Genomic DNA, 27,702 nt, shown 5'->3' on the forward strand with positions numbered 1-27,702 from the left:
AGCAGTCTTACAGTTTTTTGTTTTGTTTTGTTTTAACCATATTCATGAAAGGTTGGATTTTTAAATAGGTGAACTGCTGTGAAACAAAGAGATAAAGATTATCATAAAAGTTAAAATTTATTTACCACATAAAAGAAACACAGAAGGATGATTCCACATTCGGAAAATATTTCCATCCAAGATTCTTAAAACAAAGTCAATTAATTTACTTTGCTTGAAGCAGGAAGCACCTGTTATCTGAATATTTACTTACATGAAATAATGCACTAAGAATACTACATAGTTGCAACTTTTCTGTTACCAGACCAGTACATTCTCCTGGAGTTGTTCACTCCTTTGCTACTAATTTCACAATTTTGCCCCTAAAAGAACAATTGTATCAATAGTAGGCAGTGTGGAAAAAAATTCAAAGTATTTTCATATAAGGAGATTCCTAAACTTGAAGCCTGAACAGAGTTGCTGATTATTCATTAGGCTGAAGTGAATCATTTATTCAGACTCTCTTTAATGCAGTCATTCAACTAAGACAATATAGAAATTCTTTTTTATTAGTCAATTGGCTATCTTTCTTGTCCCAATGTATCAGTGAACATACTTTAATTAAGACTCTAATTGCAAACAGGTTTGTATGTATATAGAAATATATTAGAATATGGAGTGAGATATTTAATCAAATGGTAAATTTTCACCAGCTCTAGAGTTCCCTGAATGTCCTTTATTTTGCAATAAGAAATGTAGAGATAGTCAGTTGTGAACCTTATCTTGACTTTACTTTTCATTTTACACTTATGCTGCTCAAGACACCCTTTATTTACTCTTTCACAGATCTCTAGCTATCTTTCTGAGTTTACCTTTTTAGGAGTTATGTTATGAAAAAAGTTAATTTGACTATATATTTTTCTTAGAAATTTGGAATATAAGCAATCAATCTTTACAGATGATAGTTTTGTCATGAATTAAATTAGTTGTCAAATGAGAGTGATATCAGCTCAAATGCTTGATTGTGCAATATGCACATTATAATGAAAGAATTACCTGAGTTGCTGCCCTTAGTTGCTGTTCATCTATCATTTTCAAGCAGTCTTTTAAAAAGACATAAACAGATGTCAGACATCTGGAAGTTTCAGGTGACAGAGCACTTTGAGAGAAATTTAAACTTTGAAAGTAAAAATGCAGATCAACAGTTGCCTTAAACTGCCATGGAAGTCCAGAAAATTCAAGGGGATTCCCTCTTATTCTGGTTTTTATATGTATTAGGTATAAAGTTTTATGTTTTATAGGCTTTATATTTATGACAAGGAGAAAGAGAATAAATGATAATGAGAAAAGAAGGGGTAATTATACATGTTTTAACTATGTATATTATCCTAATTGATTACTCTAAAATCCCTGAGAATAGATGTCTTATTTTGCTAGGGCTTCTATGGCAAATAATACCCAATGGGTTGACTTAATCAATGGGAATTTATTGTCTCATCATTTTGGAGGCTACAAGTCTAAAATAAAAGTCTCAAGGGGCCATGCTTACTCCTGTAGTCTGTAACGTTGTCTTCTCAGCTTACCTTAATCCTTAGAGTTCCTTGTCTTGAACCTCTGCCTCTCTCACTTGGTGATCTGCCTCTGCTTGTGTCTGTTGCTCTAGTTTGTGCTAACTTCTGGCTTCTACCGAATGATTGTCTTTGAATTTCCTTTGCTTATGTGAATTTCAATCATATGGATTAAGACCACTCATCTAAATAGTATCTTCAAAGATCCCAATAACACATGAGTCGACAACCTGATTCACCTTAACTTATTCAAAGATACTGTTTACAGTTGGGTTCATACCCACAAGAATATGGATTAATATTTGAACATGTCTTTTGTGGGGTACATGATTCAATCCCCAACACTAGAATAGTGGACCAGTTGTGTTGGTTTGGGACAAAGTTGCACATAAAAAAGCAGAATCTTTCTCTCTGTAATAGATAAGGACAATAGTAAGCATAGTTGGAGTAGAAGACAAGCAAGATAGAATAAAGTTACAAGTGCTAACATTCGTTAACTGAGCTAAATGCTTTTTGTGTTTATCATTTTATCCCATGTACAACCCTATGATTATAGCTACTAGTATTATTTAAGTTGCAAAAGTAAGATTATTGAGGCTAAGCATGTTAAATATGTCAATGGTCATATGGCTAGTAAGTACTAATTATTTGGGATTTGAATACCTTCCTTTCCTCAACAAATGTGTTCAGCAGTTGCCAGTCAATGGGGATACATACAATGTCCTACCATCATTGATCTTGTATTCTATGGGAATAATCATACAGTAAACTGATAACTAATATATATCAAGTGGTGATGAATGTAAGAAGAAAAAAAAGACAGAGATAAGGAATTGAAGGAAAAAGACTTGCAGATACGTGGGGGGAGAACATTTCTTCTAGCCAGAGAAACTAGCAAGTATAAGACCACAGAATGAAGTCTGTGATGATAGTAGGTATAAAACGTTGATAAGATGAAGCACCAAATCTTGTAGACCATAGGAGGGACTTGAGATTTGATGTTTTATAGGAAGATAGTGGATAGTTTTCACTGGGGAAAGGAAATGCCATAACTTACATTTTAAAAGGATCACTCTGCTGGGTGTTAGTAGCACTGATTGATGAGAATTAATGTGGGCTGTGGTAAGCACAAACAATGGGGACCAGAGAATAGGATAACTAATAGTCTGGGAGACAGATGATGTTTGCATACACCAAAATAGTTGCAGGGAAAGTGTTGAAAATGTTGCAGATCTTTTGAAAATAAAGACCATATGTTTTGCCATTATTTCTTACATTGATGAGAGGCAAATGGAGATACAAATAAGAAGTTGGATATTGAAATTTGGAGAACACCTGTATAAAAATCCTGAAGATCGTGATAGAGGTAATACTCGGAAAGTTCTTAGTTCTGGGTCTGGATGAGATTGTCAGGGAAGAAGTGCAGGCATAGAATAGAGTCAAAGACAAAATACTGGAAAATGCTAACATTTAAGTTCAAAACAAAAAGGAGGGGCTAGAAAAAGTTTATGGTGCAGTATGTATTGAGTTTGAACGAAGACATGTAGGGAGTGCTGTCTTAAAAGGAAAGAAAGCAGATTTACTCCTAATTGGCTAAGTAACATGACAGATATTATTCTATTTTATTTTAACATCATGGAATAAATAGGTCATATAGTGACATGAACAGTTTCAGCAGAAACGTGGGGAAAATAAGCCATTTTGAGGTAGGTTGAAGAGTGAATGAGAAATAAAGATGAGAAATAACTGTGCACAGACCAAGCTTGCTAGAGAGAGTAGATGATATGGGCAGTGGCTGGAGTAAGGTATGTGGTCAAGAGAGTTTTGTTGTTGCTGATGCCTGAGATTATCCTGGGTTATCTGGGTGGGCTGAAATATAATCACAAAAGTCCTTTTAAGAGTGGGGCATGAGTGTCCATCCCAGGGGAGATGTTATGACAGAAGCAAAAGTCAGAGTAGTGCCAGTGCTGGAAAGGGCCCATGAGCCAAGGAATGTAGGCAGTCTCTAGAAGTGGGAAAAGATAAGAAAATGGATTCTCTTTTAGACTCTCCAGAAGGAATGAAACCTGGCTGACACCTTGATTGTAGTCCCTTTAGACATACTTTCTGACTTCTGACCTCCAGAGTAGTAAGATAATACCTTTGTGTTGTTTTAAGCCACTAACATTTTGGTAATTTGTTACAGAAGCAATGGGAAACTAACACAGTAGGTTTAATAGAGAGAAAGTAAGGTAAATCACAACTAAGCACTTCATTCTTAGAGAAAAGATATCTCCTATGATGCATGTGGAGGATAGTTAGAAGTAAAGCATGTATAAGAATTTCATATAAAAATTGGAAAATGTGGTCAAAAAGGAAAAGTGATAGAGTGTCTCATGAAATTAAAGAGAAAATAGCCTCAACATTTGTGTGGGTTTTCCTGAACGGTATTCAAATTCTTAGATGCAGGAATGAGAGGCATTTGATATAACTAATCCAGATTTTCTAAATGTGGTAAATAGGGTGAAAGATGCACAAGGGATTACTCCTTAATAGGAGCATTGGCAAGAGAAGAAGTCTTATAATGGATAATGAATTGAATATATACAAGAAGAGGGCTGAAACCAGGAAGTCACTGATGAATGCTAATCAATAAAGTGAAGTCAGTGGTTTAGGAGAACTGAGTATGTGGGTGATTTGGAGACTTAGGGGGAAATGGAATGACACAACTATAGGATACTGTAATGAGAGAGTAAGTAGCAATAATGAGCTCAAGGAACAGAGTCCAGAAACATGGATATTTCATCATGTACATGTTACGGTGCCCGCGAGTTAAAGTACGAGACAGAATTTAAAGAGCCTTTATTAGCCAGCCGGCGACTGCTCACTGTCACTCCGCGCAGGGAGTTCAGTAAGCAGCCCCGACTTGAGTGTGCTTGAGACTTATATAGGCAGAAACCACATCCTGAAAATGCAAGCAAGCTATTTTGACAGAAGCAGAGTTGGCGGTTAGTTATTGATTGCTTAGGATCTTTAGCAAGGTTGAGAAATTTTCTCAAGGTCGGCGCAATGGTGGATTGTTGAAACGGTTACGCTTGGCTAATGTGTACAACCTCAAGTCTCACGCCCTAAAATAGTACAGTTTCACTCCCTTATTCTCAGGGCTTAATGCTTACACATTTTTTACTTTGCAGTCGTTGCTGGTTGAGGGGGAGGGGACCCTCCTGTTACAGATTAAGGGGAGGGGGCCCACTTCAGTACATGCTGAAAACATTAAGAATGGAACACAATTAGAAAAAGAGGAAAGACTTTGAGTCAGGGGCAAAAGTCTACATTCAAGGAGAACAAGTCTCTAAGAAGTCAACCCAAGATGACAAGAAGGAGATAGAGAAAATGGTTTAAGATGCATGGAACTCAATGGAGCAGTTTCTCAGGAGGAGGAGTCATAAAGATATGGAAGTCACAGTGAAAAACAAGGACAATATTGTTATCTATTAAGTTGAGAATATATATATACACACATATTCTCATATGTGTGTGTGTGAAAGAAGTGTCCAAACCAGTTGTTATATATAATTATTAGTGAGATAATGAATGATTTTATGACCTCTTTTTATAAACAGGTCATTCTGCAATAATAAAGTAATAACAACAACATAAAGTTACTCAGAGTTCCTTAATGCTACAATCATTCATTTTTACCAAAAATTCCTAGAGAGAGAGATAAAATGAATAAATAATGACTACTAACAATGATCTGCTTTAATCTATTAAATTGAAATATATTATGGTATTGTTAGCATGCTTGGGCATCTATTTTGATTTCTATTTATATTTCTATATATTTTGAATTATATTCTATCTCATAAGATATCTTTGAATGCTTCTACTAATTACAAGATTGAAATTGATGCTAGAGTATTAAAATACACTCTGAGGAATGAATTTAAGCCTGTAGTGGGGTCTTTTATCACAACCTTAGGCAAAGCAGATTTGGACAGACATGGACACCAAAGATTTAAGGGAATCCTCAAATGGCAAGTCTTCTAACAAAACATTCCTTTCTGTTACATTTTGGCAGTCCAGGAGATGAAACATGAGGATTTTTAGTAGACTCTAAAATTACCAATAAATTACATCAATGAAAGCACTTAAATTGAATCAATCATTAATCCTTGATTAAACATAAATCAATACCTCATTTTTAAACACAGAAGCTGTTTACAATAAGAGAAGGGAGGATAAAGTTCATGAAGTGAAATGCGATAAATTTTAACAATAGCACCTTTTAATAACGCAGCTAAAATGAAGCTACCTTAAAAGTGCTACAACATTTGGCAAAATACTTACAATTGTGTCTGTTGGCATTATGTTCTGAGGGATATAACTAAGCATTTTTTTTTCTAGTCTGGTATGGCTTTAGTCTCCACTGTAATTTAAATATGTTATAATCATTCTACTTAATTTATATTTTTATTTCTGAGCATACATATGAATTTTCTTCATACCATATCAGGAAGAGAAATTCCAAAATTATTCTCAGAATGATATGTTACGATTAAGTGCTTTCATTTTAAGAGATATGTATTTTAGTTAGTGCCTTTAGGGTAAAAATGGCTCAAGGGCAATTTGTGCATTTGTGGAGCATTCATTTTTTAGCAGTGACATTGCTGGCTTTATTTGGAGTTTGGTTAAACAGAAGCATCACTCAGGAAATTTAAAATAAGAAAAATAAATTTGACTTCTGATAATTCAAATAAGTTCAGAGCAAAATGGATAAGATTACAAAATTAGTTGAAGGAGACAAAATGGCTTCCAGGCAAGCAAGAGTAAAATTTATCCAAGCTTTACTCTCTTCACTTCCCTGAATTTGCTGGTGTCTCTGTCATCTCCCAGCAGCCTTTGCACATCCCTCTGACATGTTAGTTTATTCTGTATCTGTAGAAGGGTTAGAAACAGGGCATTATAGGGTGGCTGTGGGTGACTCATCACTTTACCTCTTTAAACCCCAGGAATAGAATCCCAAGATGTCAAGATGTAAACATTTTAAAAAATATATACACAAACATATCTTGTTATATATTAATTGAAGTACCAACATTACACACACCTACTAAAGCATCCTTATGACAGAATATTGAGAGAGTATCTGTCTTTTTCACTTTGGCTGCTTCTTAGCAACTGAGACGATAATGACATGTCCTAGCAACCAGCAGAATAAGATGAAGAGAGGGAGTTGCTGCATGATCCCCTCTGTGGCATTTTGGGAAAAATAGTCTTCTAGTTTTTATTTTACTAGAGTTTTGTTTTTAAAATTTTGACGTATTGATTGAGGGAAACTGATTTTTCAATAATGTGACAGGCTTGAGTGATGTGTGTGTGTGTGTATATATAGATAAAATCAGTGTTTGTTTTTGAGTATGTTATTGCTTATTTTATTGCTAGCTAGGTGATTGTGACAAAAATAGTCCGTGCTTTACTGACAGTCTATCTCATGCAGGAGAGCTGAGGAAAAGCTTTTAATTAATATTTCCCAAATTTGCCTGTGTTCATAAATGACGCGGGAGAGTTTTGGGCAGTGTCTTCCAATGAAGCGGAAATGGCTTCATTTTACTTAAGGCTCTTTTGACCAATTTTTTTAATTTGTAAGACCTGTCATTTTTTTAAGGCTTGAAGATTTTGGTACGCTTTCTTCCGAGAAACTGGTTACTTTATTCCAGATGGTCTTATGGCTTCATTTATTTCTCCCTCCTGTGATCCCCTGTGTGGATCATGTCCTGGCCAGATCGGTTCCTGCAGCCTATAAGTGCTATTACACCACAGAAAACAGCCATCTCCTCAGCTTCACTCCTCAGAGGCAACTCCTTGGGGCAACAGCAATAGATCTGTTCCCATCTTGGTTTATGACGGTGCCCACTGTGTCTCACACTAGTATGTGTCATCATGATTTCACCCAGAAACAATTCAACCCAGTTCTCTGTCTTGCTATTCCACACATTGCCCAGTTTTTCCTTCTTTCCCAATATGTTCCAGTTAACACCTCCACTGAACTCCCATTTTGTGATCTGCAAACATCTCGATGCCTTCATATATTATCTCAATTTAAAACTGTTTCTTCCCTGAAAACACTGGTTTTCCTTCAGTCCATTCAAAAAGAGGTCCTCACCCCCTTCTACCTCAAAATACCTCAAGGTGTAAAGTTTGTGAACTCCATAGTCTCCTCTAGACCATGTATTTTCCTCTTTGTCACAAACATATCAGCTCTTCCTCTCTCTCACCAACTATCAGCTCATTTGAGGCCTATGCCACTGGCGTTGCAGTCTCCCCATCCTCACTATGTTCATCTATTGGCATCCTGTATGATACTTTCATGTATTGAAGATTCCAGATGCCTGCTTTAAATCCTTCAGTGGCTTCCCATTAGATCCTGAATAACATTGAAACTACATTACTGGTATGATCAAGAACCTCCCTATCTTTACAACCATACCCTTACCTCTTGTTCAATAAGTTTTAGAAGTACTTACCTTCTAGAACCTCAAATATGCCAATTTGTGTAACACCTCTGAATCTTTATGCTTGCTTTTCCTTCTTGTCACAAGGCCAATGACTCTTTCTTCAGATCCCAAGCTAAATAATTCTCTCAGAGTTGAGGTATGAGGGAGTCCATTATTCACTACAATAGTACTGTTCTCTCCCTAATAATAAATTAATTTAATTAATACTGAGACATCTGGGGTCCCTCAGCCCCCTCAGGAAATCTGAGTTTCTCTTAAAAAATCCAATACACATTATTCCAGTATTCAATTACTGCTTGACAGTCTACCTTACCATATTATATTCAGAAGACTTTTATGTGTTGTTTGTTGCAAAAATATTACTAATCTTAACATAAATGCAGATGCCCTTTCTCCTAACTGTTGGGTCATGGTGAACAAATTGACTTATACCTTTCCACAGTAAGGAGGATCCATTTGATTTTTATCAGGCAACCTGCCACTGATTCTGAGGAGTTGGCAACTTTGAGACAACATATATCTACTAATGGCAGGTCCAGCAAACTGTTCATCAACCTTTTCCTTCTTTTTGCTCCCAGGTGTGAAACTCATTCACTGTTCCGTGTTGAACGCGATTTAAAACTCTCCTCTCCATTTCCTGACACTGCACTTTACTAGGAGAATGTTTCTATGTTTTAATATATTGTAGCCTCTAAAGGAGTATAATCACCAATCACCCACTGGGAGCAGGTCTCCAGGTGCTTTTGTCTTGGCAGCTTAAGCTGGTTGGGTGTCTAAATCAGCCTAAGCATATCTGATGTGGACTTTATTTTTTCTTTCAGTAAAATGTTTAAAATGCATATTTACATACATATTTGAATCCCCAATTTTTGCAAGTTCTTCACATAATAATCCTGCTTGGATTTTGTTTAAAATGCTTTCCAGCTGTGCACAGTCCACACTTGTACACTCATATGTACATACCACATATGTGACCGTAAGAACACCTATCCCCCTCCGATCCCCACAAGAATTAAAATGATCTAAGAGATAATTCTAAAATTTTCTTCAGACATAAATAATATGTAAAAAGGGTGGTTTAAATTGATTTAGCATCATTCCTTGGTCCCCCCAAGAGTTCCTGGGTTTCAAATTAATTTCATATGTAGCTGGTAACAGCACCTCAGTTCAATTGACTCCTCATGAGCCAATGAAAAATAGCCTAGATATAAACGTGACCTAGAAGGACAAGGTAATATTGTCTTGAATTCCGTGCATTCTACTATGTCTGAGAATCCAGAATTTTGGGGAATTTCTGTGGAACATCTATCTGATGATTCCCTCTGAAACCTAAGTGAGCCTTTTTGTTGTGCTGTCTGAGCAGAAATTCCCAACCTTTTCTTCATCAGAGCCTCAGAAATTGTTTCTCTTTCCCATTCCTGTTCCCCACATGCCCAGTCTCTTGGGGATCTCATCTTTTATCCCAAGTAATTAAACATTATTTTCCCTAACAATGCTATTTTGCTTCTTAGGGAGCAATTTTCACCACTCCTAAAAATAATAAAAATGTCCCAATATTATCTTTTAATTAACTATATTTAAAATGACAGGCTTAAAAAGTTATTTTGTCATAACTGTATTTTGAGATATGTCATATTTTATCAGATTATTCATATTTAAATGTGTTGCAATATTTAACTTACTAAAATTCTATTTGAAATATTAACAGATCTATTTGTGATACAGTTTCATAATTGTGTATGGATTATATGCTTTCCATTCTTTCTTCTATAATCACATATGATAGACATAAGTAATAAAATCTTTTTTATTGCTTTTTTTGTTTTTATATACCAAATTTGTTTAAATAACATAGGAATTAATGTGGGGATCAGAAGTCTTCACCAAAACTTAGTTGGCAATGCATTATGTTCATTGTGGACATATACAATCTATCATCAGAACTAGTGGCTCCAGACAGAAATCACACCAGGCCTAGGAGAGCAATGTGTGCCATGTTAGAAGAGTCCAGAGTGTCTCCACTGCTGAGTAGAGCAAGGTTCAAAGACTGATGCTGATGGCAGCCAGAAATCTGTAATCCCACTGCTGCTGCTGTACTCTCCACCAAGGCTCCTGGAGATGCTGTCAACTGATGCAACCACCATCACATCCTCTACCAGAGCAAGAATCAGGGAGAAAACAAGCATATTGTTTCTCCCTCTTTTCCATTTTCAAATTTCATATTGGACACAGAACTTAACTAAAACAACTGTAGAATAGAGAAGGATGAACATAAACTGGAGACCCAAGGAGCAAGGGAGAAAATATGGCCAGTTAATACTGCCTTTGTTTCTTTATCTTATCACTAGGATGTGGTTAGAAATAACAACCAACTTCCCCCACTACTCTTCCCATATTCTTTTGTCCTCAATTGCTCTGGGTTAAATACCTGTGTGCATCCCAGTTGTTCAGAGCTTTATACCTTGTAGCATGACTCAAATCTTCATTCAGGAGGAATCTTAGCCATTAATGGTCTGACCTGCATAGGGCTGCTATAGTTTCTCATTAACTTTGATGACTGGAAAGATAATACTGTGTAGCAGAGCAGAAAATCCCACCAGTTCTTGGTATAATCTTTCTCACACCCACAGTGCAGAAAATTTGGATATGAAAGATAACTCCTTTAGTCTATGTCATACTCCTCTTTTGCCTGCTGTTCCCATGACATGGTAAGTCTACAAAAGCAGGCAGGTGGCCAAACTCGGCTTTCAGAACAGCAGAACTATTCTTGAATCCCTGGCAGAATCATTTCTTTATTATATACTAAGACCTATAGACTTGTGCCTCTGGTGCATCTACTCTTCGGTGACCTGATCCTTACATTATGGCTAGGGAAGAAACAGAATTATTTGTTGGTGATGTGTCTAGAACAAATACTGCATCCTGCAAGACAGTACCACAGCCTCATGAGATGGTGACCACACTCTGGCATTGCTGCCCATTATGGTAACTTTGAGAACTTGCCAGTGATGGATACAACCAGGATTTCATTATTCCCTCTGAGAATTGTGTCTAATTCAATGGCTACAACTGCCTGCCTGCGATTAGGCCTACAGGATACAGCCATATGGGCACTTTCAAGAATATTGGTTCTCTCCTCACCAATAAATTGTTCAAGTATTGGTTGAAGGAGTGGCTTCTGGGCCCTGTATGGGAATTTAATTACTAGGTGGGGGTATCATACGTGATAATTCCACTTCAACATCCAGATCTCTCTGTCTTTAGACCCTGTCTTCTAGAAATATACTGTCCAAAAGAAAAATGGTATTAGCTAAATATCAATTTTAAGTTTTCTGGTAGCCACATTATAAAAAGAAACAGGTGAAATTGTTTTAATAATATATTTTATTTAATCCAGTATATCCAAAGTATGATCACTTTAAAATGTAATCAATATAAAAACTATTAATGACATTTTACTTTTGTTCCAAGTCTTCAAGGCTAATGGCTGCTCTATTGGATAGCACAATTCTAAACTATACACAGCAATTTCTGGAAATTTAACCTCATGATGATTATACTACCATTGGGTCTGTTTCAGAGATCTAACTGAAGAAAAAGAGAGGAAGTGACTCCTAGCTGCTAGACACAGCTCTTTGTGCTTAAGCACGTTTTCCTCCCTTCTTAGTTGAACACATTCTTTCACAAATTAGCAAAACCTTGCAATTCTTTTGAAGTCTTAATGTCTTTACTGGAACCCTGAAAAGGTTTGAATCTGCATATAGTTACAAATCAAGAGTCAGTGAGGAGTGGTTGGGATGAAGAAGCTTGACCTACCCTAGAAACACAGCTACCTAAATTTAAGTCTTACTGGGTTTCCAATAAAAGCAAAAGAGATTTCATCCAATAGGGGTAGAAGAACTGTCGCTGCTGACTAAAAAAGCTCAGCGGAATCTGGAGTTTGTAGTCCTCAGAATTATCCGAATACTTGCAAATGTCATCATCCCATTTGTCAGGGTCCTGTTTTTTTTCCAGTGAATAACTTACACAGAAGAAATCTAGGAAATCTGTGAATTCAACCTACATTATAATTCATTACCCACTAATATCAAACTCTGTATGGCTTTTGGCAATAAGATATATTTTTGTCAGCCATAGAATCTCATTGTCTCTCTTCTCTATATTGCCTGAGCATGGAATTGAAAAAGCCTGTTGTTTTGTTTCTTCAACCTTTGCAGCATTGTGAGAAGCACTTAACTCAGGGCACAACTTTTGTTTTTGGCATGACCATCACAAGTATTATGTTAACCAGTACTCTTGTTCACCATAACTGTGCATTCAGTAGGCATTTTATTCTGGGTAACTATAGGTAATGATGTTAGTGACACACACCAGCACCCCTGCCCTGCCAATGTGTGCTTTAGGCCACTACAATTCCATTCTCTAATGGTGACTTCATCCTCACTGACTCTGAACTCAAAGCAGTTCAGGTAGCTAATCCCAAAATCCCTTCCTTGAATTTCTGCTGCTTGCAACCATGTTTGGTACCGATTATTGCATCACTCCGGGTTTAGCTGCAACTGAAAGCTTTTTAAGCAGAATGGAATTTAATACAATGGAATCTTTAAAAAAGGAACCTGAAGTATTTTGTCCACCAATAGAGAAGTAGAACTTAATTATAAATGGCAGAGTACCATTTTGAAAATAGATTTCCATTGATATTTGTATTTAGAGCTTTTCTAGTTTTATTTTATTAAATAAATATATGCCTTTCAATTCCTCAGCTTCCTAACATTCAAAACTATAAAACAAATATTCAGTAATGTGTTTTTTTCCAGTGGAGAACCTCAGGAACATGAAATTCCAGATTGGATTGGAATTATGTAAGTGTAGAGTCTGTAAAGTCCCCCAAATCTATAGAAAATATTGCACATGTTCTTATATACATTTTTTCATATGCGATTATCTATTGTCTTTTTGTGACCTTCTCTAAGATTCTGTGATGGAAAAACAGAAGGAAACCCATTTAAAAACCTTGCTAACATCATTATTTCTTATAGCACTTGATGATTACAATCAAAAAATCATTATAATCTAACTTTGGTTTAAGATACAAGACCATTCATACATGAACTTTTCATTCAGTTAGTGGGCTCTTTATTAATAATGAATGGAGTGACCACTACTTTTGTATTATAACCATTTTTTTACCTACACTACTAAATAGAAGGCTGGCCTTGGTCGGTTTGCCACTTTATTTAAGGTTGTTATTAAAGTCGGTTTGCCACTTTATTTAAAGTTGTTATTAATCTCTATTATAATGCATATTTGCCATCGTAGAGTAAAGCTGTCTGAAAACATTCTCTTGTTTTATTTTGTTTTGACATTCACTTTTTGTTTATTGAGGTATAATTTACATGCAGCAAAATTTAGCCTTAAAAATGCACAGTTCTTTGAGCTTTGATACATAACTATAATCATGTAATCTCACCACAGTCAAGACACAAAACTGTATCTGCCTCCAAAAAACTCCCAGGCCATTCTATTGTCAACCTCTCTCCCTATATCCAACCCTTGACAATAACTCTTCGGTTTATTATGTCTCAAGTATTGTCTTTTCCAGAATGCACATATAAAGGAATTCATTGCATTTTGAGTCTAGCTTTTTTCAGTTAACATAATGCATTTGAGAGCTACATGTTTTGCACAACTGCAACAAAGAAGAATGCTGCTTGACATCCATTCCATCCCTTCTCCCCCTGAACCCCTGGCAACCACTGATCTTTTTATCATCTTTATAGTTTTGCCTTTTCCATAATATATACTAAATTTTAGTAGAATCACCAGTACTTTCCACACTGATATTTAAATAAAAGTAATTATTTTCTCTTTAAGTGCCATGTATAGATTAACCTAAGCAGAAAAATTAAGGTTGGAAGCTGTATCAATGTTTGACTTAGAACCTGCTCATCATTTCACTGGTACACAGTAAGTATTCTCGATAACATTTAAAGGAAATGTGTAATGTACTTCTTCACTTCCAGGATATGTAATAGTAGTGAAGTATGATTTCCTTGAGGATATTGGTTGTATTATTTCCTTGAAGGTAAAAGATGAACCAGACCATCTCATGGGTTCTTTCAGGATGCTTTGAATATAATTGTAATTAACATAATTTTAAAACTTTAAAATCCACATGCAAAACAGTACAAATATCTGAAGCAGACATCTCAATGCATGCACAGTGAACCCATGTAACCCTTCCCTGGTCATGAACTAGAACACTATATGAACTTCAGAAACCCCCCCATGCCTTCTCCTCAATCACCATCACTTCTCTTTTTTCAGGGTGACCTTGTGTTGAGTTCTAACTCCATACATACATTTTGAACTTTTGAGTTTGAATTTTATATAAAGGAATTATAGAATATATGTCCTTTTGAATGTGGCTTCTTTGGCTAGGAATTATTTTGGTGAAAATTATTTATGCTGTTGAGTTAGTTGATTTTCTTTGATGAATAGTATTTATTGCACAAATAGCTCTGTTTATCCATTCTACTATTGATGAGCATTCAGGTGTTTCCAATTTTTGGAAATTATTAATATGCTGTATTAAAAACTAAATTCATATCTTTTGATGATACACATTCCAACTGAGTGTATACAGATGATAAACTGAAACAAAAAATTCCTGAGAATTTTATCAATGGTTGTATTGATTTTAACTTTCACGAACAGGATCGGAGAGTTCCTATAGATCCATATCATCACCATCACTTACCATTGCCAGTCTTTTTCCTTATAATATTCAAATGATCGTGTGGCAATATCTAATTGTTATTTCTAAATGTGCATTCACATGATCATTAATATTGTTGAGCACTTTTTCACATCTAGCTCTACAAGTGTCTTCAACATTTTCCAATTGGATTACCTGTATTCCATATTGATTTATAGAAGTTCTTCATATATATTTTGAATATGTCTTTTAGAAGATATAAGATTTAGCAATATTATCTCACCCTTCGTGGCTTGTATTTCCACTCTCTTTTGTCTTTTGAAGAAATAAATTTTAATGGAGAACATTTTGGAGTTATGATACCATTCTAGTGAGAAAGTATATGTGGTTTCTAAAGAGTAGTTTTCATGAATGATTTGCCTAATAAGTATTCTGACTTTGACATTTTCCTCTTATATAAGAAAATTATCTATTAATGGTGCAAAGTAGCTCAATTTCTTGTCTGTAAATGAGAAGTCTCTAGGCTTTAAGTTGCAGCATTTATAAAATCCAAATTGAAAAGAAAGTTCTTCAAATGAATACCTATATTTAGTAATCCTCTTTCACTTTGAAGATTACAGGTGTTCATTTATTGGTTGTTCTAGTTGAATTTTTGTTAAAGATATCCCTTACCCCCAAGTAGAAGCTGTTCATATACAACAGTAAAATATATTTTATTTATTCTTCTAGCCTGATAGCACTAGAGACTTTACCTTCTGACTGGTATTGATCTATTTTATTCTTCTTTCTAAGCTGGGAAATATTCATTGCTCAATTTCACAGGAAACTATACCCTATCAATTTCTATTACTTTCAAAGTTTCTAACACTTCTATGTAATATTTTATTAAAGTGACTTCATTTTAGATTGCTTCTGTGGAGTGAGCCTTTCTGTATGTTTGTAGACTAGAAACTTTTGTTGTAGTGTTGTGAAATGTATTTTGTCTTTCTCTTTCCTCTGCAAAGAAACAAGTGATAGCCAACTTCTTTGTCACTTAATGCATCCCAACTTAGGTTTTAATATGTATTTTCTGCTCTTTCTGAATGTATACTCTTCTCTATTTTAATATAATATTGATAAATCAGTGAGGAGATAAATGTGTGAGGTAGTGTGTTTGTGCGTAAATTAGAAAAGTTAACTGTGAAGTGGCTGTCTGACACCAGGAGTGAAAAGATATCTCCCAGTTTCTCAGGGCATGTTCACATAAACTGAGAACAGTGCAGGTTTTCCTTTTATGGAAAGTTTCCCTTCTAATTCAGCCACTGAAAACAGCCATTATTATACCGCTAATTAATCAAAATCATGAGTGAGGATATAAGAAACAGACATGGAATACAAACCTAGTATCAATCGTAGCATAATTATTTTATTTCTTGTTGGGAATTTTTTTTAAGATTTTTTTAAAGATTAAATCAATCTCAGATGTTTTAAAAGGAATCATGTTGGTAAGAGAAGATCATTGAAATATATTGCAGATTTTGACAGAAATTCCACTATTAACCTTAATTTTACCAATAAGCCTCTCTCAGACAAGCTAATTATATAATATTATACAACAAATGAGATGAAGTGCTAGAATTCAAATACCCTGTAAGACACAGATCTCATATTCTACATGCTACAACCAATCATCCATATGCCTAATAGGCGATCATGAATTTGAGGGTATCTGGCCAATTTGTGAAATGTCTAGGAATTCTGTAGATAATATATTCTGTCCAAACTATAAATTGCTGAAAAATGTGCAAGATAAGAGGTGCTTTTATTACACAATACTATTCTGTTTAGTGGAAGTTGAGTTAAATCAAAAGTGCACCAGTTCCTTTAAGATTAAGTTTGACGTTACGACCAGACAGAGGCAGACCATGATTTCCCTTTTAAATTCTTACTGTTGCCTAGGATGTTGCCTAAAGGGCTAATTACTGTAATTAGATTGATAAGAGCGATGATAGTTGCAGTAGAGATGTAATAGAATATAACACTTGTTAGAACCAAGGAAATAAGGAAGAAATGGGCCGGGTGATTTTGGACCAACTGACAACGAAGTTGATCCTGCAGTTATCTATTTAGATAGCCATCATGATGATGAACTATCCCAGAAACTTCAATATCATTACAACTGTGCTTTTCCCTGAGGGGTCACATTACAAATCAATTTAATTAAAAATTAGGAGATATGAGAGGTGGAATTTTAAGATGGATCCCATGGTCTTTGCCCTTGGTAATACTACTGTGATCATGTTACATTATATGATAGATTTCTCAGTGACTTTAGTCTAATTATATGATCTCTTCAAAAGCAGAGATTTTTCTTTCTGTTACAGAAGACAAAGTCAGAGAGATTAGAAGCTTGAGAAGAATTCAATGGAATTTTGTTGATTTGGAGATAGACTCAATTAGAAGGAATATGGGCAGTTTGTAGAAGGAGAAGGCAGACTCAAGATGACAGCAAATGGATACCTCAGTCTTAAAACCACAAAAAACTGGATTACTCAACAACCTGAATAAACTTGCAGGACCTTCTTCCCCAGAAACTCCAGGCAATATCCCAGCCCAGTCAACACCTTGACTTGGAGACCCTAAGAAGAGAATCCAGCCATGTCTGCCAAACTTCTGACCTATAGAATGATGAGATTATAAATTAGTGTTTCAAACTTCTTAGATTGTAGTAATTTCAGCAAGAAAAAATTAATACAGATTCTGTTACCCGGAAGTGGGGTGCTGCTTTAGCAAATATCTAAAATGTAAGAGTATCTTTGCATGTGGACAGTGGACAGGTATCAGAGGAATTTTGAAGAGAATGACTAAAAAACCTAAATGAAAATGGACAAAATGTTAATAGAAACATGGACATTAAAGGGAATGAAGAACAATGTTATTGAAAACAGGACAAAGAGAGAGCTCTGTTACATAAAGTTAGAGTCTTAAGTGAATTGCTTCTGGTATTTATATGAAAAGCAGAGTTTATAAATGATAAATTTGGATTTTTAAGTGATTTGATTTTCAAGAAAAGTGTTAAAGATGAAGCCCAGTTTCTTTTTACCGCTTATAGTAAAATGTGAAAGAAGTGATAAATTGAAGGAAGAAAGGAGGAAAAAAAAAGAAAAAGAGACAAGGAAATTCTCAGCCTATCCAGATGCAAAGGACATTAATATCAAGAGATTGTTTCCAAAAGTGTACAATAGAGAAAAAGCTGAGTATATGACACTACAGACCTTTACTGAAACTTAAAAAGCATCAGAAGTTCAGAGAGTTCATTCACAAGAGATTAAGGGATTCCCTCACAGAACTTCTCCATCAAATCTCTAGAGAGGGCCTATAGGAAGCTAAGGACATTGTCCCTCAGCCAGCTCAGCAGAAGACAAAAATAGAGAAGGGATTAACTTAGAAATATCTGCAGATGCAACTTCTGTCTAATTGGTGAATCTCCATGAAATCCATTTACAAGGTTCTTGAGAAAACAATATCAGCATAAGCAATGCCAGCTTGGACTGAAAAAAACAGAGTGAGAAAGAAATGTCAGAAGGATCCTCACTCAAATTCTACTGTCAGGAAGCATCATGCATAAATTTCCTACTCCTCTAGTAATAAATTATCATAATTTAGTGGCTACAAATGAACATATTTTATATTTACAGTTCAGAAAGCCATAAGTCCAAAAATCATGCTCTAGATGGGGCTATTTTCCTTCTGGAGGCTCTAGGAGACAATCCATTTCCTTGTGGTTTCCAGTGTAGGGGCTCCTGCATTCTATGGCTCAAAGCTCCTTCCTCAATCTTCAAAGCTAGCAGCTTAATATCTTCAAACATCTCTTTCTTTCTCTGACCTCTGCTCTGTCATTATATAACCTTCTTTCTGACTCTAACCTTCCTGCATCCCTCTGATGAAAAACTTTGAGATTACACTTGGACGTCTGGATAATCCAGAATAATCTCTACATCTCAAAATCCTTAATTTATCCTCATGTGCATTGTCCCTCTTGCTGTGTAATGTTAAATATTTAAAAACTGCAGGGATTTATGCATGGGCATCTTTGGGAGGTGCACTATTCAGTGTAGAACATTTCTACCCTCTGCTCTGCAAAATTCACATCCGTTCTACATACAAACCACATTCACTCTATTTCAGCATTTCCCCATATTCTCCACCCACTGCCATATCAAATCAAAGTCCAAAATCTCATCTAAACTTCATCAACTCAAAAGTCCCAAATCTTAACACCTAAATCTAAATCAGATAAGAGTAAAGTTCTGGATATAATCCACCCTGGGGTGAAATTCCTCCTCATCTATGAACCTGTGGAACTCAAGAATCAAGTTATCTTCTACCAAAATACAATATTATGAAAGGCAGAGAATAAAATGTTTTATATATTCCCATATAAAAAGGGAGAACTGGAAGGAATAAAGGAGTCAATCATCCCAAGATGTAGGCATAATTTTCTGTGGCTGTGTCTCCACCCTCTGAGACTTCAGCTCTGCCCTCAGAGTCATCCTTCCTTTTTCTAGCAGGATAGCACATGCTTGCTGCTGAGTAGTTTTATCAGACTGTTTCCTGACTGTATGGAATCTCAGATCCCAAAACTGCCGTATTTCATTGCATCCTCTCCTATCCTTTCCAGTGTTTCTGTTGGTATAAGCATTTTCAAAAACTTTTTTGGTCTCCTGTGTATGTTATGGGGATAACTCCATCTCTATAATCTATAGTCTCATAAATCTAATGCCTAATCTCTTCAAAGAGTCCTTTGTGTAACTGAAATACTCTGACATTTTTATCTTTCCAAGGTTCTAATGAAAGGTTATACAGCCAGACCTTGGATTTCTCTCCAGTACTCTTTCTTGACAGTGAAAAATCTATTTTTATTGTCTTTTGCAATCTAGATAGACTGAGAGTTTCCCAGTCCATTAAGCCCTGCTTTCTTTGTGCATAGCTGTATTTTCCTCCATCTACCATTATCCCATTCATTACATTTTACTTTAAGCAGCTCAGAATGTGGAATCAAGAGCACAGAGAGCAGAACTGAGAACCAGAGGGTAAAACTGAATACCCAGATGGTAGAATTGAGAAACCAGAGGGAAGAGCTGAGAGCCCAGAATGCAAAGCTGGGATCCTTAGAGGATTATATTCCTCCAAGGAACTCTGGTTTGAGTTTGTCTAGCTGGATTTCAAAATTTCTTTTTACCACTAAATCTGTTTACCTTTCATTTTCCTACTCTTTTTATCCAGAATGTTTACAACTGTTATTCCATGCCTGTCCCACCACAATATGTTGAAATTATTGGAGAAAGTTATCCTGCCATTTTATTCTCACAAGTCCAGTAGTGGAAAGGAATTGTGCCTAAGAGCTGTACTTAGTGGATTGCACTTGGGAGCCTCATTCACACCTGATTTAGATGACTTAGATGGTGAGCTTTTGGATTTTTGAGCTGATTAAATCTAGATGAAAATATTTTTTGTCTTTTAACTGAGGTTGTAATGGGGTTAGATCTTTGGAAAACTTGGTGGGGGGTGAATGTATTCTTGCACATGGAAGGAATGTAAATCTAGGGACCAAAGGATGAATGGTGGTAGGCAGAATTTTTAAAAGCCTCATAATCTACAACCCCCTGGCATTATTCCCATGGTTATGTTACATTTGTTGTATGGAAAAAGGAAGATTATCCAGGTGGGCTGAATCTAACTGCATGCAACCTTTAAAATCATAGCGCTGTCTCTGGCTTGTGGTAGCAGGGGAAGTCAGAGAGATTTAGAAGTGAGAGAAGCATGTACTGCTGTTGACTTGAAAATAGAAAGGGCCATGTGAGAAGGAATGTGGGTAGCCTCCAGGAGCCGAGTATAGACCCTAACTTACAGCAACAAGGAAACAGGACCCTTTGTCCTAGAAATGAAAGAAACTAAGTTTGGCCAACAACTTGAATGAGCTTGGAAGGAGATTCTTCCCCAGAGCCTCCAAGTACAGGCTCATCCCAGCCAAATCTTGACCTCAAACTTGCGGGATCCTAGGTAGAGTACTCAGCCAAGTCCACCAGGATTCTGACCTACAGAACTGTGAGATAAAAAAGAGGTTGTTTCAAGCTGCTTAGATTTTGGTAATTTGTTATATATGAATAGAATACTAATAAGTAGGCAATAGACCTCTTGATTTAATGGCATTGAGGATACCATTTCATATAGTATCCACTTTTTCTACTCTTTTCATAGAGCATTGAGTAACATTGCATAAATCAAAATTATGTTTGTGAAGTCCCATGAAAATGTGTCATTAAACTTTCGGGAATGTCTTTGATTTCATGTTTGGGTTATTGTATAACTGTGGGGTCAATTGGTGGCCCATCATTGTGGTAATGGCAGGGGATAACGTGCATTGAAGAGGATACAGGTTTTCAATATCGATAGCATACTGCCCTACAATTCACAGGAGAGTGGCAGTTACCCTCCCAGGTACCGTGATTTAGTTCAGAAGTTTTGATCTAATTGCAGCTTACTGAAAGCCCAGACTGAAAATCAGCTCTTAAGGTATCTAGGAAATAATAATGTCATGCTGATTCAGACAGTGATCTTGATGACCATGAAAGAGAGATGCCAGAGTTATTGAATGATGATAATTTGATGTGATCCAATAAATATTAACAACAGTTGTGTTTTGTGGTCAATTATTTTTTACAGAAGCAGTTGATCAACAACCATGGTACCAAACTTTGAATTACAGAATAAATTAAATTTTTATGCAAATCCACTTTAATAAATTTATCTCAGGTCCAACCATACCCTGTGTTAAATAAAATAAAAATAAAATTTCTGGTGTGAGATATGTGGGTAAATATAATGCTTGATTTAGAACTTGATATAACTAAAAAAGATTCCAATGATCCATTGAGGTTCATATAACTAAAGCTATATTTAACATATGAGAAATTCTCCAACTTAACTGAGTATATGGACCTTTGAATAATTTACTTTTAGGAAGGTATTTAAACAATTTGTTTTAATATACTTAAATCATAATCTTTGTTTAGAATATATTAGCATGCCACATTACTAAAATATGTTATACTGTTTCATTTTAAAGTAATATTAATAAAGAATTTATGGTAGATTAAATAAAGGCTTAAAGAATCATTAAAAACAGATTTTTATGATCTTCATTCATCCTGGTTTAAAATAAAATATGAATAAAGAATTTATTTTTTAAAAAAGCTAAAATTATAACCCCAAGCACTAAACTTAATACAGTGATATTAAAAGATGTGATTAATGGATTAAAGTAATTTGAAGAAATTAACAATTTGGCAATAAAATCAACAATTATTGAGTCATCTGAGGATGTCCTATAATTCTAGTGCACTTTTTTGTAATTTACATTTTAACATATGTTAATTATAGGACCTACCATTCTGCTTCTCATTGTTTGTGGATATAAATCTCTGTTCAAACAAGGTCAATATATTGGTGTGGTATGTGGTATAAAACATCAGTTTATAACCAATTTGCCTTTGGCCTATTGACAGTAGTGCACCTTTAGGCACATTTGAACCACTGGATTCTGAATTCAGTTAAAGGTGAGTAAATGGGTTTATTGCAAAGTAATGTATAAAAAATATAGAATATTTAAAGGACCTAGCTGAGCACTTGATTCATAGTGGCTAATGAATATTCGATGTATTATTATTTTAATTTTTCTAAAATCCAAGTAACCCATAGTATTCCTTTTCATTATGTACAACTTTATGTTTGTGTAAAATAGATAGGAATGTTTTCACACCAGCAGTTTTTCCCCTCCCCTTCCCTCTTTCCCTCTTAATGTTCTTAAGGAAAAGTGATAAAGGGTACTTTTTTTTTTTAATTCCACAAACCAATTGAACAAATCTGATACTAATTATGGGCATAACTTATGATAACAGGAAGTTCACATGAGCTTAAGATTCTGTATAATATTAATAATAATGTATTGATAATTTTCAAAAGGCATATAACTTTTTTCTTAATGTAAAATTAGTAGCTTTTGGTGAATAACTAATTTAATATAAATTTTCTAAGAACATAGATTATATTATTTCCACTAAAAATATACTGTGAGATTTACTATTACTTCCCATCTAGACTTAAAGGAGAAAAATTATTTGCTAAACTTGAGTTCAAATATATTAACCTGAAACACTGTAGTTTGGAAGAGGGTAAAGAATAACTTGCATATGTAATCTTTGCCTCTTTTTCAAAAATCAGTTGTCCATAAAAGCAAGGATTGATTTTTTGAGCTCTCAGTTTGATTTCATCAGTCTATATGTCTGTCCTTGTGCCAGTACCATGCTGTTTTGCTTACTATGGCTTTGTAATAAATTTTAAGATTGGGAAGTGTGAGTCTTCCTAGTTCATTATTCTTTTTTAAGCTGGCTTTAACTATTCAGATCCCCTTTATCCTTTCATATAAATTTGGAGATTGGCTTTTCCATTTTTGCAAAGAAGGTTGTTGGAATTTTGATTGGGATTGCATTGAATTTATAAGTTGCTTTGGGTAGGATTAGCATCTTAATGGTATTAAGTCTCTCAATCTATGAACAAAGACTATCCTTCCATTTTTTTTAGGTTCCTTTGATTTCTTTTAGAAATTTTTGTAGTTTTCTGTGAATAACAATAAGGAAATATAAAACTTGAACAATACTCTAAGCCAACTATACCTAACAGACATATATAGACTTCAATCAACAAAAACAGAATATATATTCTTCTTGAGTGCATTTTTCATACATTAGGTCATGGAACAAACCTCAGTAAATTCAGAAACATTGAAATCATACAATGTATATTTTCCAACCACCACAGAATAAAGGTAGAAATCAATAATGGAGGGAGAAATGGAAAATTCACATAATGTGGAAATTAACACAATCTTAAGCAACCAGTGGGTTAAAGAGGAAATCACCAGTGAAATTAAGAACTATCTCGAGGTGCATGAAAATGAAATTACAACATAACCAAATCTAATGGGAGACAATGAAGACAGTGGTGACAGGGACATTTATACCTCTACACGCTTTCCTTAAAAAAGAAGACAGACTTCAAATTAGAGACCTAACCTCAAAACTGCAAGAACTGGGAAAAGAAGAGCAAATTAAACCCAAATTGAGCAAAAGGAAGGAAATAACAGACTGGAGATAAGTGAAATAGGAAGAAAGAAAAAAAAATCAACAAAACCAAAAGTTCCTTCTTCGAAAACATCAATAAAATGGACAAACATTTAGCTAGACTGACAAAGAAAAAAAAGAGAGATGATTCAAATAATGAAAATCAGAAATGCAAAGGGGACATTACTACTAATCACACTGAAATAAAAGGACTGTAAGAGGACACTTTGAACAGCTATATGCCAACAAATTAGATAACCTGGATGAAATGGACAAATTCTTAAAAACATGCAAACTACCTACATTGTCTCACAAAGAAATAGAAGATCTCAACAAACCAATTACTAATAATAAGATTGAATCAGTTATCAAAAACCTCCCAACAAAGAAAAGTCCAGGACCAGATGGCTTCACAGAGGAATTCTACCAAACATTCCAAGAAGACACAGCTCAAATTCTATTCAAACTCTTCCAAAAAAATTGAAGAGAAGGAAACAATCCCTGCTGTTGCTGCTGGAGTTTCCATCCAAAGCAGGAATTGGAGTGCAAAGAAATTATGACTTTTTTCTTTAATAAATAAGCAGTGATTTTCTCTCCTTAAACAGATACATCTATCTATTCATCTTTACTTATTGTATACATTTGTTCTTTTTACTCAGCATTCTGAGAATGCTTCTCATGCTTAATTAATAAATTTATTGAGCCTATTATGTCATGATCATATTTCTAGGCTTTTTGAATATGGATTTCATTAAATAGAACTTTCCCAGTCCTCATGGAAAGCCCCTATGTATTTTAATAAGTCAGAAAACAATCCGAAACAAAAATAGATAAGAAAATATCTCTTGGCAATAAGTAATACGGGGATAATTAATATGGTTATGTAATACACAGTAACTTGGTGTCTATTTTAGAAGGGGCAAAGAGGAAAGTCTCTTTGAAGATGTCATTTTTCAAAATTCTACATGACAAGAGAGAGCCAACTACCTGAAGATGAGAGCAAAAATTATCTAAGGACAAGAGAAGAGCTAATGTAAATGCCATAAATCAAGAAAAAGTTGGCATTTTGAAACCTTCAAAAAGTTAGTGTGCCAGTGTGTCAAGGATAAAATTTAGCTGAGTTAATGAGTGTCAATTTTATTCTAAGTGTGATGAGAAGTCATTGGATTATTTTAAGCAGGCAAGTGACATTACCAGAGAGTGAATTTGAGCTTCATTGATTTAGAATACAGCAGAAGGAGATGTTATTTCCAACAGTAGATTATAAAAGGACCATGGTTTTTGTCTTGGGAGCCCTCTCATTCTTATGCTTTAGGGAAGCCAGCTGCCATATTTTGAGCTCCCCTCTGGGGAAGCCCATGGGGCATGAGTAGAGGGCCAAATGAGCAATAAGGCCCCTGAGTCCAAAGCCTGAACTTATATCTGACAATAATCACATAAATTAGTTTACAATTGAATCCTACCCAAGTCAAGCCAGGAAACGAGACCACATCTCTGGCTGACAGCTTGACTGCAGTATCATATGAGACCTTGAGCCAGAGACACCCAGCTATGCCACATCTGGATTTGTAATCCACAGAAACTAGGATATAATGCTTTTTAAGCCTCAGTGTTTTGGAATAATTAATTAGTTACTCAGCAATAATGTGTGTGCATAAAGCTTTTAGCTTTAATATAGGGTCATGATAGGATAATACTGTATACATAAATATAGCTTATCTAAACTTCCCAGGCTTTGTATAAAAAATATGAAAATTACATTACTACTAGCTATAGCTAAATCAAACAAGGATGGCCAAATCACACATGAAATCTCAATGCATGCGTGGAGCGACTAGCAATTTTTGATGTCTTCACTTGGTTAGAAACCATGGCTGCATTCATCATATGTTTCTTTTCTTAAAAACTTATAGTAAAAAATTTGTAATCATTTCAAAATTAGCAAAGGGATCATATGTTAAGGTAGAAAAAAGACCGCAATATTCCTTATGCAAGAAAACAATTATAGGGGAAGAAACAATATGTGAATGCAGAAACCAAAAGTAAAAGTAAAACATTGCAGATCCTGGCGACCATTTAGAGCATGATAAAAAGAAGCAGACAGGCAGCAGCAAAATGAGTCATATTACTAGGCGAACATTCAGAGATAGATTTTTAAACTACTGCAGTTAATTATCTGTCTAGAACTGCCTTAGACCTTCTAGAGCCCATGTTTGTAAGGACTTTGTATTAACTTTGAAAATGTTTATCCTCCATTGTAGTTTTGAAGTAGAAACATAATGCAAGTCACATACATAGTTTTAGCTTCTCTAGTTCACATAATATAAAACATAAAGAACACTGTGATGATTTGGAGGCTTTATGGACCCCAGAAGATCATATTCTTAAAGCTAATCCACTCCGGGTGGTGTAGACCTACTGTGGGTGGCAACTTTTGACTACGTTATTTCACTTGAGACATGCCCCTGGTGAGTCTCAATCCTCTTACTGGAGTTGCACGAACATAAGATTGTTACTGAGTTTGTTTCTTGCAAATAAAAGAGCCTGATTAAAATATAAGTTAATTATAATTAGTTGGATTCATATGGATTATTTAAAAATAACAAATATTAATGTGGAGGAAGGTTCCAATGTTCATGGGTTATTTTTCAGTACCTATGATTTTCAATAACTTTGTAAACCACATGATTAAAGAATAAAGACATTGTTGGATTTATAATAAAATTCCTCATGAATATGAAGATATGAGTAAGTTTCAGAATCAGAATTCATAACGGTTCAACAAGGCCCATCTGCCAAGTCAATATTTGATAAGGATGACTAAAAAATTAACACTAAATCCTTAAACCAAGCTTCACAACAAAGGACAGGAAAGACATAACTTAAGGGCATCAATTACAGGAAATGTAGGGTTATTTGTTGCTGTAAAATCATTGTGATCCAGGAATTTTGTGGTTACATTTCCTTTGGCGACAGTAAGATTACCTGGAAGAGGTCATGATGCTACTTCAGTATGTTCTAAAGAGTCCAGACCTAGAAAGAGATGCTCAGTTTTTGCTGAGAGATGTTAAAGAAGATTTAAAAGATGGAGTTTGTCCAGAGCAGAGTATCCAGTATGAATTACAGATTCAAATCATTTTTGAAGAGATGAATGCAGAAACTGTAAATGTTCAACCTGAAAAAGAATAGTCAGTATCTACATCTCTATTTGCACTCTGGATTTGTGGGTATGTGTGTGTGTATGGAGGGCAGGGATGGTTGATGGTATGTGGGTAGACTGGAAAGAGATTGAGAATTTCTGCTCTTTTGAGTGGTTTCTATTTGATAGAGTGATTAAATATATTCTATTCAGAATAACTAATTGAGACCAATTGGCGCAAAAATCTGGAGGATTGGGAGCAAATTTATCTTAGAGCTGTCTCCATATGGAATTTGGACCTTCTAAAGCAGTGACTATCTAATTGCTGTAAATATCATGGCAAAATTTAGAAGATTCTTGAACAAGATTTATATAGAATTCCTTTCATTTTTGAAAATCTAGTATTCTTTGAACAAAAATGTATATAATTTGGTCTTCTGATAATTAATAAAAATAGAAGAAATTCAATCAATTTAAATTTACAAAGTACACACTCACTATTCCAAAATAAAATTATCCCAAAATGGAGCTTTCATTTCTAGTGTTCTTATAGTCATTCATTTATATACCTATATAAATATGCATGTGTTTGTGTGCAATATTTTTTTACAAAAGAGATCATGCATCATACATACATAGT

Source organism: Choloepus didactylus, chromosome 12, assembly GCF_015220235.1.
Source record: "Choloepus didactylus isolate mChoDid1 chromosome 12, mChoDid1.pri, whole genome shotgun sequence".
Lineage (NCBI taxonomy): Eukaryota > Metazoa > Chordata > Mammalia > Pilosa > Megalonychidae > Choloepus > Choloepus didactylus.